The sequence below is a fragment of the Mustela lutreola genome, chromosome 10, assembly GCF_030435805.1.
Source record: "Mustela lutreola isolate mMusLut2 chromosome 10, mMusLut2.pri, whole genome shotgun sequence".
Lineage (NCBI taxonomy): Eukaryota > Metazoa > Chordata > Mammalia > Carnivora > Mustelidae > Mustela > Mustela lutreola.
Genome location: NC_081299.1, coordinates 61,116,151 through 61,132,186, shown reverse-complemented (window position 1 = coordinate 61,132,186; position 16,036 = coordinate 61,116,151).

The window sequence follows — 16,036 nt, the reverse complement described above, 5'->3', positions numbered from 1 at the left end:
ACCAAATGAGATGAACAGGTTTGTCAAGTTTTTAAATATCTTATTGGCTGCACTATAATATTATGTCCTCCATAATCATAACCAAGGTGGAACTAGTTTCTCTGGGCAACCCCAAAATATTTCTTTCCAATGTCTCCATTCCTTACTCTTAGCTAGTTGAAAGCAAAGATCATGTTTTGTTTCTTTTTAAGATCATATATATTTTTAATATTTTTTTCACTTTGGAATAAATTTAGATTTACAGGAAAAGTATGAAGATAGCACAGAGTTTCCATATACCCCCAATAGTTTACTTATTATTAAAATCTAACATTAGTATGGTTCACTTGTAACAACTAAAGTACAAATCTTGGTAAAAGATTATTAACTACAGCTGTCACAGATGTGACAGTTTTACTCATTTTTGATGGCTTTGACAGCCTTGAGAAGCATGTGTATGAATAAATGGAAGTGGATTATTTTCCAATTTACATTCTTAGACCACTGAGACCTAGACTATTGAGGGCCAGTGTGGAAGGAAAGCATCCTCAGAATTGGAATGAGCCAATTGTTACTCTTGAGAGAATTTAGAGATAAAGCAGAGAGGGCACCGTATAGAGTCTAGTGGAAGATTTGGAGTGGAGAGTGGGGAAAAGAGTTTAAAAAGATCATCTTCAGGTTTTCAGTGCCCAAACTGTATGTCTATATCTAGAATGTTGATGTCATTCTACCATGCATGTGAGGCACTTTATACCTATTCAGTTCAAATTTAAATGATTTTTTAAAAGATTTTATTCATTTATTTGAGAGAGAGTGAAAGCTCAAGCATGAGGAATGGCAAGTGGAGGGAGAAGCAGCCTCCCCACAGGGAGCCTGATGCAAATTTGATCTCAGGACCCTGGTATCATGACCTGAGCCAAAGGTAGACACTTAACAAACTGAGCCACCCAGGCATCCCATTCACTTCAACTTTAGACAAACTTCAGATGGCTTTCCCTTTCAATTTGATTACTTTCTTTAAAAACCTTTCATTGGGGCCCCTGGGTGACTCAGTGGGTTGAAACCTCTGCCTTCGGTTCAGGTCATGATACCAGGGTCCTGGGATCAAGCCCCGCATCAGGCTCTCTGCTCAGCAGGGAGCCTGCTTCCTCCTCTCTCTCTCTCTGCCTGCTTCTCTGCCTACTTGTGATCTCTGTCTGTCAAATAAATAAATAAAATCTTTAAAAAAAAAAAAAAAAACCTTTTCATTTACTCCTGACAACCACTCTCTAAACAATTAGATATCTTATTAAAAATAATAAGAACACGAATAACAATAACAAGAAGAATAATAACAAAAGTAAAAATAACAAAGAAGTAGTCTCTTAAGAGATTAGGGTTAAGAAACAAGAAAGCCTTCAATACAATAGTATAAGGAAGGTCATTATGGTTTATTTTTCCCAAGTTTATTACAAAACTGCTAGAATATATATTACCACAAGTATGTTTTTACTGGAAAAGTAGCTTAATAAACCATGCCAACTATCTTGGTGGTAGAGCAACATGGCAGAAAGATCTGGGATGGTGGAGATGGGCTTTGCTTTCAGTGAGAAGAAAGAGGTTTATTGTATGAAGCAAGTCAAAGGGAAACAGTAAGGTCCCTGGAACTTGTAGTCTTCTTTTATCATCTTTGGTGAAAAGGGACAGAGCACTAAAAATTGAAACACTTCACTGACCTCCTCTGTTTTCACTCACACTGTTTCTGATGCCAGATGAGAGGTTTCCTTTTTCCTCTTGACATCAAATACATGTGTCTTTTCCAATACCACTTCACCAACTCTCTGATACTAACTGGGTGTCATATAATTCCATTCAATTCTGATAATATCTACCTGCAGCCAGCATTAGGTCCTAATTCTTAGAGAGCTCAGTGCTAGAAGATTGCCCTACTTCAGGTGTCATTACAAGTCTTGGCCCTCACTGCTTCTAAATGATGGGTTAGAGACTGGGGGCTCCTACAGTGCCCACTCCAGTTCCATAATTCACCAGAGTGACTTAGAGAACTCAGAAAAATATGTTATTTACATTTTCTGGTTTATTTTAAAAGATAAAACTCAGGGAAAGCCAAAAAAAAAAAGAGATACCTACGCATTGTGTGTGTGTGTGTATGTGTGTGTGTGTGTGTGTGTGTGTGTGTGTGTGTGTGTGTGAGAACATACCAGTACACAGAGCTCTCATGCCCCTTATGGGAGAACCACCCTCTCAGCACCTTGATGGGTGCAACTTTTAGCCTATCCTTACCAAAGTGGAGGTTAAGGGACAGGAATGAAAGTTCCAAACTTCTAATCAAGGCTTGGTGATTCTGGTGACCAGGTTCCATCCTGAAGCTATCTAGGGGCCCTTCAAAGAGTCACCTCATCCAGACACAAAAGAGTGAAAGACACTCCTATGGTATTTCTCACTGTAAAATTCAAAGAACATTTAGAACTATGTGCCAGGAACCAAATATAAAGACCAAATATCTTCTTATGATACACGAATGGCATTAGACACTTTAATTAAATCATATAAGATAATAGCAACAGTCTATCTCTCTGTCTTTTTATATTTAGAATCTTATGTTTTCTTAATGTTCTCCTTTTAGGAGAAGAAAGGTTTGCATCATTAATTCTTCTCTAAGCTCTTAGAGCATATACTTTTTCAACAAATTGATTCAATTCGTCTTCATTGCTGTCGAGTTGAGCTGGCCAAAATGAAGAAATAATCCAGTAGATTCATGGGTGTTATTTCCTGATTATGTTCATAGTAAACGGAGATTTGTTTTTGTTTTTATTTATAAATTTTATGCTTTAAGAAAGGAGTGTCTTGGATGAGATTTGCCCTTCTATAGAGCTAGGAAGCAATCCTAAATTAGTAAAAACTCTTTATGTCTTGACTGAACATGATAAGCTCTCATGGGTCAAGTAGGCTCCTGTTTACATGCTGAGAAAACATGGAACGTTTAAATAAATCCTAAACAAGGATTATTCTTTTAGAATTCATTTTATCATAGTGGAGTCCTTGAGAAGAAATTACTTCTTTAACCTTATCTAACCAGTTATGAGGACATAATTCGATGTGCCAAGATCTACAGCCTCTTCCCAGATGTTTGAAAATTTATGAACAGGCACAGTAAGGAAACTTGCACAAATCAAGTTAGACAGATTTCCACATCCTGGAAAAGCACTTGGAAGTACATGAGCTGACCTTATGCTGAGAGATCACTTTAAAATGATGAGAATCATGAATTTTACTTGGTGCTAGAAATGTTAAAGCAGGCCCATCTGAATTACTGTGTCTTGTGTAAGCAGGTTTCAATATCTGAATGCCCATGTGTGATGTACTGTGTTTATCCAACATGAGCTAGGTTACGATTTGTTGGGTAGTTCTGGACGACTTACAGGTTTTCCTCGAGCTGCTGTCTTAATGAGGCTATGAACTCCAGGAACTCCTGAGGCTATGAACTCCAGAACTCAGTGACACACCTACTTCTCAGGGGCTGGAATGAGAATGCCATTATTTTTTTCAAGTGTAGGGCTACCTTGGGTCCCTACCCATCTGTGTCTTCATTGCCATTTGGCAACTGTGCCTTTGTTTATGCATCTTCAGGCTTATTCAATCTTAAGAAATGACCAGTAGGAAACCCTGTAGCTATAGTTGACATTTATACTCTTTGCCAGTTATAATTGCTCCTTAATGTAATGATGTTCAGTTTATAAATTCATGGTAGAGAATAAAATTAGAATAATGGAGACCAAGAATTTAAAAAACCTGGTGATTAAAGATTTATCTCGTGGAGTGTTTAATATATTTTTTATTTTGAATACTTTTTCAAAGCTCATGCTGTCTTCTATTCCTAACAGTGTCCACTGTTCTGAATTCCAAATTTACATTTTCTGTCTCGCATCTGAAGTTATTTGAGTTTGTTATTCCTTCGTTACACAAAGAGAAATCACAGCTTATATATGATGTTTATAATGATCATCAATTAGAACAATAAATCTGCAGCTTTTAGGGTCTTTTTACCCTGACAGAGCAGATTATTTTGGGGATATGTCTGCAGTTAGGAGTTATATATAAAGATGTGTCCTTAGAAGGTCTGACAGATGCCAAAGGAAGTAAAATGTGGGTTCTCTGGCTTATGCTTTCCCTCCTTGCCTTCTTTGGCTTTGTTTTATCTTCATTTTTCAGTGGACATGAAGTTTATTTATTTGGGCTGGAGGAATATGTATGAAATCTGAATTCTAGTTAGCATTCCAATTTTTTTTTTTAATTTTTAGCCTTCACCTCCTCATTTACCAGTATGTACTAGAGTATAGACTAGATGTGCTAAATTAAACAAAAAAAAAAAGATATTTATTTAACCATTAATACTCAACTTATATCAATAGGATAATGAGTATTTGGTATTTTTAATTGTATATTTATTTGTGCTCTTAGTGAAGTAAGAAGGACCAAGGTCAGCTTCAATCAGCCATTGGAGTAATGAAAAATTAAATACTAATTGAAAAATTAAATACTAATTAAATACTAATTGAAAAATTAAATACTAATCATAGATAATATAAGATTTTATCTGTAGCAGCCTTCTTTGATTATCCATATATAGCTGTATCTTAACATTATCTGGCAATCTGGGCTTGCATTTTATTAACATTTATTCTGAATAAATTTTTTCCTCAAATATGAATTTGTTGAGTACCAGCAAAGGTTCTATTTTTTGCTGTCACATTGAGATGAAACCTACTGTGATGAATTATTAGGACAATGAAAATTAAGCAAGAGTAAAGGCTGTAATTTGAGAAGGAAATAAATCTGCAACTTGCAGAAAGAATAGTAGCTTGGAAGATTTATTCTCTTTTGAAGTTGCCTGTCACAATATGGTAACACTAGGCATCAGAATTTGAAAGATGGTTTTAAAATCTCCTCATTGACAACATTTCTAAGTGGCCAACTTTTCAAGTGTCACTGTGGGGGGTATTTGTGTCTATCTTTCATCCTTGCCATGATTTGAAGGAGCCATTCGTAGTAATTACTAACTGGGAAGGTAGGAATAGCCTGCTTTGCAAACTATATGACTATGTAGTTAAGTAACAACAGTCAAATAAACACTAGGCTTATACACTATCATAAGCTGTTGCTGGCATTTGGAGCAATGAGAGACAATAATAGGAAGACATTCCAGGATTCCCACAATGGGGGACTTAGTGCACTATTTCTGACCCATCTTACCTTATAAAATTAACTGTTTTACAGTTTATGTTCATATTTCACATTGGGGTTATGGTAGTATTTCCCAGTAAATTTCAAAACTCCAAAGTGCAATGAAACAAACAGACATTCATGTTTTAGTCAATGTTTTTATATTTTTGTGTTTCTGATGCACAGCATGTAGTTGAGGAATTTCTGCCATGTGTTTTACTTTGTGGGAAATATGAAGGAGTATGCAACTAAGATTCAGCCTCGATATAAATGGAAAAGGAAAGCACCAAAACTTCTGGTGTACCTATTAAATGTTTGATAATGTCCTAATAATTATTTGCAACCAAGTATTATTATCGCCATTTTACACCTGAGAAAATGTAGGCCTTGACAGCTTACATACTATGACAAAAGTCAGGCAACAGTAAATGGTATTTTCATAATTTGAACCCAAGCTTTGCTAACTAATTTTTATTATAATGCCGTGGGTCATTCTGCCATCCAAGCAAATCAGTCTCTTTTAAGAATTTATGAGCATCAGAACGCCCAAGCCTAAATGCTTGCCTCTTCACATGGACAAGTTCCTAAGCCTTTCTGCATATCATTTTTCAGATATTATAGGCCATTGTTAGTACAGACAGTCCATCCAGTGTAATAGAGGGGCATGCAGAGAGGGAGATTCAAGATGAGGCTATATGCAGGGGTCACCTGGGTGGCTCACTGTGTTAAGTGTCTGACGTCAGCTTAGGTCATGATCTCAGGGTCCTGGAATTGAGCCTTAAATTGGGCTCCTTGCTCAATGGTGAATCTTCTTGTCCCTCTACCCCTCCCCCCACTTATACTCTCTCTTTCTCTTAAATAAATAAATACAATCTTAAAAAAAAAAGAAAAAGATGAGGCTATCTGGTAAATGTGGGGGAAACAGTTACAAAATCACAGTGAAATATGAAACCAGCTGATTCATTGTGAATAATGCAGAAAGATGCCTCAGTGTGGTTGTATGGCTCCGCTAGTGTTTCATACAACTAATTTTTTTTTTTTAAATTTTTTATTTTTTATAAACATATATTTTTTATAAACATATATTTTTATCCCCAGGTCTGTGAATCACCAGGTTTACACACTTCACAGCACTCACCAAATCACATACCCTCCCCAATGTCCATAATCCCACCCCCTTCTCCCCAACCCCCTCCCCCCGGCAACCCTCAGTTTGTTTTGTGAGATTAAGAGTCACTTATGGTTTGTCTCCCTCCCAATCCCATCTTGTTTCATTTATTCTTCTACCCATTCATACAACTAATTTAAAATGAAGGAGTTCAGCACAGAGGAGTGATTTTTCGTGGCTACTTTCACATGCTTAGGTAGACTATGAAGAGAGTTGGATTTAATGACAACTGGGATTTAGCCTGGTTTGTAAGATGAAGTGAGTTGAGGATATATGGAAAAGACAAATATAATGATAAAACATAGATCTAAGCTGAGTGAGAAGTGTGTGAGACTGTAAAGATTGTGGAGGGCAAGGACAGTGAAAATATGTATCATCTAACTGAAGATCTCCCTGGGCTCTAAGAAATGTCAGAGTAGGGGACTAGCAGAAGTAAGCTAGAACACCAATGAGCTGGGCATTATTCTGAGGATATAGCAGCAGACAAAACAATGAAGTGGAGATTCTTGATAGCTTTGGTATTGAAGGAAAATCTGTGTTTGCCATAAAGCTTATAACCGCTGGTCTAAAAGTGGTTATAAGATCTTTAATTTACTTAACAATTTAATGGAGCAGTAATAAAGGAAATAATTTACTGTGACTTTATAGCTGGACTCCAGAAAAAAACAAAAACAAAAGAACAAACAACAACAAAAACCAGCAAGACAACAAATTTGTTTTAGAACTTCTGTGTCCCTTGCAGGCAATCTCAAATTAAATGAAAGCACATCAGAAAATATTTATTAAGCACCCAATTTTCTGAACAGTACCTCAGGGTTCATTTACTGCTAGGAATAACTATGAAGTTGAGGAGGAATATATTTTAATAATAAGAGCCAACCAAGTATTTTAATTTTTTGTGTGCATTTCATGCAGAACATTAAGAATTAAATTAAATTCAGCCAATGTTTACAAAGGTGTTATCCCTGACCTAGATGATTTTACAATCTAGTGGGGAAGAAAAATGTGTTTGAAAATTACCATAACAAAATGCATGAAATGACAGGTGACAGAAGTTACATATAAACACAGTGCTAGGAAGCCCCAAGGAAGGTGTGATTAATTCCTGCTTGTGGTGACTGAGAACTTCAGATGGGAAACACCATTTTGCTATGTTTTGAAGAAAGAGCAGCATTTATAAAGGCTAGATAGAAATGCAAGAAAAGAGGGTATTTGGAAATCATTCTAGGCTGAGGAAAGGCAGAGATGAAAGCCAGAGACAAACAAGTATAGGTTACGTTCAGAGACTCGCAAATAGGATCCCGTGGTTGAATCATGGGTATCTTTGGAAAGAGAAGTGAGATTATAAAGTAGTGCCCAGGACATAGATTATTGCTTAATATAAAAGTTGCTGGAAGAGGATAGATATGACTAGCATAAAAGATAAGCATTTTGCGCCATTGAAGTAAAGTGATAATGTTCTTTTCTTAATGAACATGTACTGTGGGCATTTTGAGTCTCTGACATTAGAAATCCTTGTTTTGACATAAACATGAGTATAATTCAGTAGCAGAATGTATTTTTTTAGTTAAACTTCTCACTTTATGCTACTCTTGATTGATATTTTTGGAGAATCTTGTGAGACTTACATCTGAGAGAAATCCAAGATGCCTACTAAAAACACAGATAGCTTTAAGGAACCATTATCAATTGTTTTCCAAAATTCATTGAAGTACTTTTTTTTTTTTTTTGCTATGATGAAACAAAGTAGGGTTTGATTTTGTTATAAATATGAAAAATATAAATTGATTATATTTTTCCATACATTAATTTCAGAAATGTTTAACACCTGTCAAAAGTAGCTAATATTTTAGTGTCTTTAATATTTTTCTAGGCTATGATAGCTGAAATTCCTGACTTTATTCTAAAGTTCTCCATGTGTGTTGCAATATTTAATGTGCTAATAAAATCCATAATTACATTTTCCAGTTTTAATTATGAGATGCATTGAAATGTGTGGCTCTGTCACATAAATGATGACAGTACAGGTAGAAATGTAAACAAGTTTATCCAATAAAGTAAATACACTATTGATTCTATTGATACATGTTTGGAATTCCTCATACTCACTAACTTCATTAACTTTCAGAATAGTTGCAAAATAACTGTTTTATTGATGATATACAAAACATTTGATCCTCAGTAAAGCTCAACAAGAAGAGAGTATTTTCCTTATTCTCATAGTGGGACAGAGCCTTAAAGGTTTGGAATGCTGATATTTATATTGGTGTTTCATGAATAGTTCTTTGCAGTAATATTTTTGTTTTCTGATATAAAACTAAATATATGGGTATCAGTTCTTTCTGGTTATGCCAGCTGCTATGTAGCTTTCAGAGTTACCAAGAGTGCACAAAGGGTATAAGGGAATAGTACATAGAGCTCCTAAGTTTTTTGTCCCCAGAGACTTTTTCCCTTGGTGAAAGCATTTGGCGTGTATTTAGACCAGAAGAATAGTGAGATAAAAATATAAGATTCTGACCTCCAGTAATATGCTATGCTGTGTTTTATATGTGTGTATGTATGTACGTGTGTGTGTGTGTGTGTGTGTGTGTGTGTATGGCTTAAATTATAGTATATTAAGCTCTTTCTTCTGATTTTTTATGCAGCTGTTACAAATTATTTTTCCTCCTGAATCAAAACTTTAATATTTATCCCACCCTGTCTTTTGTAACTGTACATTTCCAGCTGATAAAGAATTGTGGTTTTATCAGTTCCACATGGAGAAATTTTCTCTAGGGAATAGCCTATTCTTTATGACATTTATTATTCTAGAATAATCCTCTTTTGACCTCTACCAATAATGAGTGCCCACTGTAGTGGTTAAAACCCAGCTACTCTTGAACTAAACCAAATAGAAACAGATAAGAGGAATTGAAAAAAGATACAGACAGTAAAATCAAAGGACTTTTACAGTCTTAGTCTCCTTTGATTAAAATTTCCCAGAACGTACTTATACAGAAGACACTAAGTTATAATTAGTACTGAAATATGCTAAGTGATTTTACCTAACTAAAATAAGAACTTTAAGTCTTTAAGTGATTATTTTTTCTTACATGTGGATAAAGATATTTACAGGCTACACAATTTTCTTTTTTTACACGTGACCAGTTATTTTGTGGGTTAGAGCAGGAAATGATTAAACTCAGATATGTTTGAATCTTTTTAGTCTACAAGGACTTGTTCTGTTTCTTTGCCCAAATCTTACATCTCACCCTAAGCTGAATCTTGCCCATAAAATTAGTAAAATCACTGACCTGAGTTAGAGAATGCAGATGGTGGATCTGTGTTCACCACCAGATCAAGAATGACAATGGTATCTTCTTTAAAGATTTTTTATTTATGTATTTGAGAGAGAGAGAGAGATCTCAAGCTGGCAGAGAGGCAGGCAGAGAGAGAGACGGGAAGCAGGCTCCCTGCTGAGCAGAGAGCCCAACGCGGGGCTTGATCCCAGAACCCTAAGATCTTCACCTGAGCTGAAGGCAGAGACTTAATCCACTGAGCCACCCAGGCACCCCTGTATCCTCTTTAAAAGTAAATCTGTAGAATAAGATGTGTTCTGGATTTCATGGCTCAAAACAACAAGTCAGGTTTCCACTATTTCTTGAACTACTATTCCTGGAATACCTATCATGCGGCATGCACTTTATCTTTCCTTTATTTTTTTTTTAATTTATACTATCATATAATGTTTTATTTGTATCAAGGATACAGGTCTGTGATGCACCAGTCTTACACAATTCACAGTGTTCACCACAGCACATACCCTCTCCAATGTCGATCCCTCAGGCATGCTTTGCATCCCACCCCTCTCAACTCCAGCAACAGTTTGTTTCCTGAGATTGAGTCTCTTTATGGTTTATCTCCCTTTCTGGTTTCATCTTGTTTCATTTTTTTCCTCTCTTCCCCTATGATCCTCTGCCTATTTCTCAAACTCCACGTATGAGTGAGATCATATGATAATTTTCTTTCTTTGATTAACTTATATTGCTTATCATGGTAATTTCTAGTTCCAGCCATGTGATTACAAAGGCAAGATTTTGGGTGTGGTTTTTAGATGACTGCATAATATTCCATCATGTATGTGTATATGTGTGTGTGTATGTATTTATTCCACATTTTCTTTATTTATTCTTCTGTCGATGGACATCTAGGCTCTTTCCATAGTTTGATTATTGTGGACATTGTTGCTATAAGCATTGGGGTGCACGTGTTCCTCTGGGTCACTACATTTGTATCTTTGAGGTAAATACCCAATAGTACAGTTGCTGGGTTGTGCAGTAGTTCTATTTTCAACTTTTTGAGCAACCTCCATACTGTTTTCCAGAGTGGTTGCACCATTCCCTCCGCATCTTTGCCAACGTCTGTCATTTCCTGACTTGTTAATTTTAGCTATTCTGACTGGTGTGATGTGTATCTCATTGTGGTTTAGCCTTGTATTTCCCTGATGCTGAGTGATGTTGAGCACTTTTTCACTTGTTTTATTCATGTTTTCTTTGCCAAAATTTCTGTTAATATCTTCTACCCATTTCTTGATTGGATTATTTATTCTTTGGATGTTAATTCTGTCAGTCATCTTTTGGTTTTATTGACTGTTTCCTTTGCTGTGCAAAGCTTTTTTTCTTGATGAAGGCCCAATAGTTCATTTTTGCCCTTCCTTCCCTTGCTTTTGGCAGTGTTTCTAGGAAGAAGTTGCTGTGGCTGAGGTCAAAGAGTTTGCTGCCTATGTTTTCTTCAAGTATTTTGATAGATTCCTGTCTCACATTGAGGTCTTTCATCTATTTTGAGTCTATTTTTGTGTGTGTTGTAAGGAAATGGTCCAGTTTCATTTTTCTGCATGTAGCTATCCAATTTTCACACTATTTGTGAAAAGATTGTCTTTTTTTCCATTGGTCATTCTTTCCTGCACTGTAAAAGATTAGTTGACCATGGAATTGAGGGCCCATTTCTCAGCCCTCTATTCTGTTATTCTGAAATTGTACGAAAAAAAAAAAGGAAAAAAGAAATGGAAGGGAAACTTCCCAACTCATGTTATCAGGCCATGTATCAACATGGACGGGACTGGAAGAGATCATGCTGAGTGAAATAAGTCAAGCAGAGAGAGTCAATTATCATATGGTTTCACTTATTTGTGGAGCATAACAAATAGCATGGAGGACATGGGGAGTTAGAGAGGAGAAGGGAGTTGGGGGAAATTAGAAGGGGAGGTGAATCATGAGAGACTATGGACTCTGAAAAACAATCTGAGGGGTTTGAAGTGGCAGAGGGGTGGGAGGTTGGGGTACCAGGTAGTGGGTATTATAGAGGGCACGGATTGCATGGAGCACTGGGTGTGGTGAAAAAATTAATGAATACTGTTATATTGAAAATAAATAAATTTAATTAAAAAAATTTAAAAAAATGCACAGAAATCAGTTGTATTTCTATACACCAACAAGTCAGAACAAAGAGAAATTAAGGAGTTGATCAAATTAACAATTGCACCCAAAACCCTAACATACCTAAGAATAAATCTAACTAAAGAAGCAAAGAATCTGTACTCAGAAAACTATAGAATACTCTTGGAATAAATTGAGGAAGACACAAAGAAATAGAAAAGCATTCTATGCTCATGGATTGGAAGAAAAGAAATTGTGAAAATATCTATGCTCCCTAGAGCAATCTACACATAAAATGCAATCCCTATCAAAATCCCAACTTTTTTCACAGAAATGGAACAAAAAATCCTAAAATTTGTATGGTGTCAAAAGAGACCCCGAATTGCCAGAAGAATGTTGATAAAGAAAAGCAAAGCTAGTGGCACCACAATTCCAGACTTTAAGATCTATTACAAAGCTGTAATCATCAGGACAGTATCTTTGCTATTTCTAATCTTCACACAAAACCTTCAAGATAGTTAATACCATTGCCATTTTTGTACATAAGAATACTGAACCTCAGAAAGGTTAAGTAACTTGCTTAAAACTGAATAGTTGATACTGATGGCTCTAGGCTTTTGTTTTGGAAGTATCTGGCTCTATCCTGTCATTCCAGGTAAAATTTATTGGAATTACTATGCTAAACCATAAAAGAGTAAAGCTGTATTAATTTTCTATTACTGTATAAAATGTTACCACAGAATAAATAGCCTCAAATAAGATGATTTTTTTTTACAATTTCTGTGGCACAACTAATAAATACTTATAATTTATTTATTAATTTTTACTTTTTTTTTAAGATTTTATTTATTTATTTGACAGAGATCACAAGTAGGCAGAGAAGCAGGCAGAGAGAGAGGAGGAAGCAGGCTCCCTGCTGAGCAGAGAGCCCGATACAGGGCTTGAACCCAGGACCCCGGGATCATGACCTGAGCCAAAGGCAGAGGCATTAACCCACTGAGCCACCCAGGTGCCCCTAATTTTTACTTTTTTAAAAAGTTATTTGAAAGAGAATAGGAGAGAAAGAGAGAGAGCATAAGCAGGATAGATGGAGAGGAAGAAGCAGACTCCCCACTGAGCAGGGACCCTGATATGGGACTTGATCCCAGGACCCTGGGATCATGACCTGAGCCAAAGGCAGATGCTCAACCAACTGAACCATCCATGTAAATACTTTTAATTTATAACATAATTTTTATATAATATATTTTATAATTATACTTTGTATTTACATGTTATAAATAAATGCATACTTAAATATATGTGTGTATGTCATACACATATACACAAATAGTATAATATTGGGAGTCACCTCTCATCACCTTTGCCATATTTTATTGATTAGAAATGCATCAGAGTCCCATCTATACTTGCAGGGAGGTGATTATATGAAGACAGGGGATTTATGTATCACTCTAGGGCTGTCCAGTCTACTACATTGCCTGTAAGAGTAAACTATAGCTGTTAGGACACTTTCCCATATTTTATCCTTTTCTCTTTTTCAGTTTTTTGTTTTGTTTTGTTTGGTTTGGTTTGGGTTGGGTTTTTTAAGATTTTATTTATTTATTTTCAGAGAGAGACACATAGAGAGAGGGAGCTAAAGCAAAGGGAGTGGGAGAGGGAGAAGTAGGCTTCCTGCAGTGTAGGGAGCCCAATGTGAGCCTCAATCCCAGGACCCTGGGATCATGACCTGAGCTGAAGGTAGACACTTGAAGACCCAGGTGCCCTTTTTCAGGGTTTTTTTTTTCCCAGTTTATTATTCCTATAAACCTGCTGCTTGTATAAGACATTTATGAAAAATAAAGAGAAATATCAGTGTTCTTGCCTCTTTCTCAATTTTCAGAATAACTTACTTCCAAAAAATAGATATTCAAGTCCATTTGTATATGGTTGTTTGTGGAAAATATTGAAAAAGTAATGTATTCCAGCAAACAGTCATACAAGAGCATTAAAATAAAAGCAGAAGAGGGATCAAAGATTATGATTATGGTGACCTTGGAAATTTAAGCAGTTTACTCTTTATCTTTATAAGACATGGGAAAAAGTTTTATTGCAAATGTTTAAGCTCATAATGTTTTTTTTCCTTTCTCTCCTGTCCTCTCCTACTCTCCCCTCTCCTCCTTTCTTTCTTTTTCTGCTATTTATATTATTATGTAACTGAAAAGAATGAGCATGAGAGACTTCTGCTTTATTACTTTTTTCCATTTTATTTTACTTCTTTTCAGTGTTCCAGCATTCATTGTTTGCATTTATGCACCACACCGAGTGCTCCACACAATACGTGTCCTCTGTAATATCCACACCAAGCTCATCCGACCCCCCACCCACTCCCCTCCAAAACTCTCAGTTTGTTTCTCAGAGTCCACAGTCTCTCATGGCTTGTCTCCCCCTCCAATTTCCCCCAACTCACTTCTCTTTTCCATCTCCCAATGTTTTCTGTGTTATTCCTTATGCTCCACAAGTAAGTGAAACCATATGAAAATTGGATCTTTCTGCTTGACTTATTTCATTCAGCATAAATTCTTCCAGTCCTTTCCATATTGATACAAAAGTTAAGTATTCATCTTTCTGATGGAGGTATAATACTCTATTGTATATATGGACCATATCTTTATCCATTCACCCATTGAAGGGCATCTTGGTTCTTTCCACAGTGGCGACTGTGGCAATTAATGCTATGAACACTGGGGTACAGATGACCCTTCTTTCCCCTACATCTGTATCTTTGGGGTAAATACCCAGTAGTGCAATTGCAGGATCATGGGAAAGCCCTATTGTTAATTTCTTAAGGAATCTCCACACTGTTTTCCAAAGTGGCTGCACCAACTTTCATTCCCACCAACAGTGTAAGAGGGTTCCCCTTTCTCCACATCCTCTCCAACACTTGTTGGTTACTGTCCTTTTAATGTTGACCATTCCAACTGGTGTAAGGTGGTATCTCAATGTGGTTTTGATTTGAATCTTTCTGATGGCCAGTGATGATGGACATCATCCTGATGGCTATGTAATATTCCATTGCATATTTGGACCACATCTTCTTTATCCATTCATCTGCTGAAGGGGATCTTGGCTCTTTCCATAGATTGGTGACTGTGTCCATTGCTGCTATGAATGTTAGAGTATAGATGGCCCTTCTTTTCACTACATCAATATCTTTGGGATGCAAGGGTGGTTCAACATTCACAAATCAATCAGTGTGATAAAAGAAATCGATAAGAGAAGAGAGAAGAACCACATGGTCCTCTCAATTGATGCAGGAAAACTATTTGACAAGATACAGCATTTGTTCCTGATTAAAACAATTCAAAATATAGGGATAGAGGGAACACTCCTCAACTTAATAAAATCTATCTATGAAAAACCCACAGTGACTATCATCCTCAATGGGGAAAAGTTGACAGCCTTCCCTTTGAGATCAGGAACATGACAAAGATGTCTACTTTCCACACTGTTGTTCAACATAGTACTAGAAGTCCTAGCAACAACAATAAGACAACAAAATGAAATAAAAGGTATTCAAATTGGTAAAAAAGAAGCCAAACTCTCTCTCTTCAAGGATTACATGATACTTTATATGGAAAACCAAAAAGATTCCACCCCCAAGCTAGAACTCATACAGCAATTCAATAATGTGGCAGAAAACAAAACCAATGTACAGAAATCAATTGCTTTCTTATACACTAACAATGAAAATATAGAAAGGGAAATGAGAGAATCGATTCCATTTACTATAGCACCAAGAACCATAAGATACCCAGCAATAAACGTAACCAAAGAGGTAAAGGATCTGTACTCAAAGAGCTACAGAACACTCATGAAAGAAACTGAAGAAGATACAAAAAGATGGAAGACCATTCCATGCTCATGGATTGGAAAAATAAACATTGTTGAAATGTCTATACTGCCTAGAGCAAGCTATAATTTCAATGCCATCCCAATAAAAATTCCACTGGCATTTTTTAAAGAGATGGAACAAACAATCCTAAAATTTGTATGGAACCAGAAAAGACCCTGAATTGCTAAGAAACGGTTGAAAAAGAAAAACAAAGCTGGGGGCATAATGTTGCCTGATTTCAAGTTTTACTACAAAGCTGTGATCACCAAAACAGTATGGTGTGGCACAAAAACAGACACATAGACCAGTGGGAACAGAGTAGAGAGCCCAGATATGGACCCTCAGCTCTATGGTCAAATAATCTTTGACAAGGCAGGAAAC